Source organism: Lipotes vexillifer, unplaced genomic scaffold (assembly GCF_000442215.2).
Source record: "Lipotes vexillifer unplaced genomic scaffold, Lipotes_vexillifer_v1.1 scaffold917, whole genome shotgun sequence".
Taxonomy (NCBI): Eukaryota; Metazoa; Chordata; class Mammalia; order Artiodactyla; family Lipotidae; genus Lipotes; species Lipotes vexillifer.
Window position 1 is genome coordinate 1,567,532 of NW_006795104.1, and position 3,653 is coordinate 1,571,184.

The 3,653-nt window shown below is 42.6% G+C and overlaps 1 protein-coding gene across 2 annotated transcripts in view; it reads left to right on the forward strand.

Moving 5' to 3' along the window:
- Nucleotides 1–3,653, forward strand: part of FRMD3 (FERM domain containing 3) — a 319,910-nt gene that overhangs the window by 266,201 nt on the left and 50,056 nt on the right. The gene's annotated exons all lie outside the window — the stretch shown is intronic.

Consider the following 3,653-nt stretch of genomic DNA (forward strand, 5'->3'; position numbering starts at 1 on the left):
TAGTGAAAGAGATAAAGGCCTCCTGAGTGAGCTCTGCAAATTCATATTTGCAAGCTCTTCAAAGCTTTCACCTTCCCCTTTGGTGCTTTTCTTTGGAGTTGGTGTCATCTTTGGAACTTTGGTTTCTGGTATTTACTGATGACTTAATGTACTTGAAAGAGAGCTTTGTAATTTGAAGCATTTACACTGCTGGAAGGAAGCTAAATGCCTTGTTCCTGATGCAGTTTTAAGTGTTTTTATCTTACGAGGATTTTGTATTTTACATCACACGATGCCAACATGTGCATCATTTCAGTTCTGTAGTTGGCTAAATGCGATAAATTGTTCATTTTAAGAAATATCGTATTCCTCAGCATAAACACAGCCGTGCTTTGGGTAGCTGCTCTGTTTCTGCATTAATGCCTTGCACCAGTGGGGAAACACAAACTCTGGTCTCAGATCATCCACCTTTGGGAGCATGATATTCCTCGTCTCTGAGACAGGAAGATAGGACTTAAGCACCACTCAAACGCTTTCTAGCTCTAAATTCTTCAGTTCTTTTGCTTAATGTCAAGGTCCAATTCCAGGACTGTGGTTTGAGGTCTTTCACAATAAGTATGCAAACCTGGGGACAGGAATATTTTTCATAGTTTTTGGGGGTTAGAGGGAATGTTAAGGATGTCCTAGCACAAGGCTTGGCAAACTGGCCGGTGGCCCACTGCCTCTTTTTTTTTTCTGGCCCAAGAGCTAATGGTTACATTTTAAATGATTATATCGGTACCTACGTAGTATCCTTGATGTTACCTCTTGCCCCACAAAGCCTCAAATGTACTATCTGGGCCTTTAGAGAGAACGTTTGCTGATCCATGTTGTAGCACACCCCCTCTGGATTCTACAAATGAGAAAGCTCAGAGACAGGAGACTGTTTGCCCAAAGTCACGGAGCTGGGTGAGTACTGGGGTTGGGATCTGGTCCTGTTTGTCAAATTCATCTAAAACAGTCCAACTTCTTCTTGCGAAAACAGAACCATTAACTACGGAACTACATTTAGTTTTCAGTGACAACAAATGAATTATCAAAAGAGACGTCTCATCCTATATAAACGTGGGGAACCTCTGTGATTCAGTGAGAAGAGCTGCTGCATATTCGGGGCAGGGTTTGAGCGTTTGGCCTTCAGTCACAGCCTGCCAGGACCCTGTGACTCCTCAGAGACATCCAGCCCACCAGGAGCATCACCTTCCCTGGGCACCAGTGGTGGTGAGGCTGTGGACGCATGTGCCACACCAAACAGAATTCCTAGTAGACCCGGGTTGCAGGGCAAACAGCCTTCATGCAGGAAGGCTCTCTCCCCTCCGGGAATCATGTTCTCATTTTAAAGCTGAATTTGTTAAATAAGGAATGGCTCACTCAGGGCCTAGTTCTAATTACTCATAGTCTGTGTTGAGAATCTTTGTCTTATTAGTGAGAACAACTCAGTTCTGAGCTTCCCGAATCACTGCTCCGGCTCAGGTTGGCACTTGGCTGCCACACCTGAGTATTAATAATCAATTGCTTTAAAGGATTCAGCTGGGATAAAAAAAAAAAAATGTCAGTCAAGTGCCCCATGAAGTAATCTGGTCATGGTCCTTGAAGGTTAGGATGTGAGCCAGGCGAGAGTGCCAGCATATGAGCAGCTGTGACAGCTGGAGTGTGGTCTGTGACAGGGAAGACATTCTGCTTTGGCCCTTGGACAAAAAAACATTCCCACCACATCCCTAAGAAACCGCAGGAGAGGAAAAGTGAAGATATTGCTAAACCATTGTCATTAGAAAGCAGAGGCTATCATTTTCTGGATTCCACAGTCAGTATGGGGTCCTATTTTCTACTGTTTCTGTTAGTGGGTTGGTAGTGAGTGTTAAGTAAATGTTCTTTATGATACCCAGGCTTACATTGAGGCAGGAGCTCACAGAATCTCCCTTCCTCCCACCTCTTTTGTTAAGACCCTGTGCCAATTATGTGAAAGAAAGTGTCAGGCAGTGTAGGCTAGTTCCACTCTTTTAGGGAGGTGTCTCGGGCAGTACGGGCAGGGTTCAGAAAAGAGGCTCTGGTCAGTTGGCACAAGGCTGGATGTTGGGTGTGTCCACTGGGGTGCATGTCCAATGCCATCTGCAGAGTGGTGCAGCTTTTCTCTTGGTTTGGCTGATGGAGAATTGGAGGCCCTAGAGCCATGGCTTCCAGACCCTGGATTTATACAGTGGCCCACTGGGGTGGAGGAAATAACTATCCAGACTTCTATTGGGATTTTACTTTTATCACCTCCTCAAAAAATTTCTATTGCATAGGTTTTGTAATGGATATAATATATCAAGAGAACTGTACATGTATCCAATTTATAAATAAATACTCATTTTTTCATAAGTATGAACAAACATGTTTCCCCCAAAAAAAGGTTTGGGTATAGCTGCTCTAGATCTTACCGATGAGTACACCAAGAAGAAAAGGCAGGGTGTGTTTTTGAAACTCTGAAATCCCTGTTCATGCCAAAACTCCAGATTCCTAAAATAGATGTGAGATCTATCTGCTCTAGTTACGGTGGTGACATGCCATTTTACATGCTTTTGGTCTTTCATGCTGGTAAACCAGGGTGAGTCATCCAAGCCCAGTCTAGACCTTTGCTAAGCTATTTGGTAGGTGCTGTGTCACTCTCACTGAAGTGTTCTGTGGTGGCCCTGAGTCCCCGATTTACATGAATGCTGGACTCTCTTTTTGTTGTTGTTGTTGTTATTGTTTCAAAAATCCTTCAAATTCTTTTTTTTAATTTATTTTATTGAAGTATAGTTGATTTACAATGTTGTTAATTTCTGCTGTACAGCAAGTTGATTCAGTTATACACATACATACATTCTTTTTCATATTCCTTTCCATTATGGTTTATCACAGGATATTGAGTATAGTTCCCAGTGCTATACAATAGGACCTTGTTGTTTATCCATCCTATATATAATAGTTTGCATCTGCTAATCCCAAACTCCCAGGCCATCTCTCCCCCACCCCACTCCCCCTTGGCAACCACAAGTCTGTTCTCTATGTCTGTGAGTCTGTTTCTGTTTTGTAGATAAGTTCATTTGTGTCATAGTTTAGATTCCACTTATAAGTGATATCATATGGTATTTGTTTTTCTTTGTCTGACTTACTTCACTTAGTGTATTAATCTCTAGGTCCATCCATGTTGCTGCAAATGGCCTTATTTCATTCTATTTTTATGGCTGAGTAGTATTCCATTGTATATATGTACCACATCTTCTTTATCCATTCATCTGTCGGTGGACATTTAGGTTGTTTCCATGTCTCGGCAGTTGGGAATAGTGCTGCTATGAACACAGGGGTGCGTGCATCTTTTCAAATTATAGTTTTGTCCGGATATTTGCCCAGGAGTGAGATGGACTCTACTTTCTGAGTGTACACAGGACACAACCTTAGTGGGGATCCTCTGGTGGTGGGAAGAGCATTGGATAGAGACTGAGAGGGCTGGGGTTCATTCATTCACTTGATAAACAGTTACTTCTTCTCTGGTACGTGCTGGACACTGGCAGTACCTGGATCTTATTTCCTCTTTTATGAAACAAGGTGAGATGGTTTCTAAGTTTCCTCTGCACCCTGACTGTCCTTTAGTAATTCTTCCCCATATTCCTGCT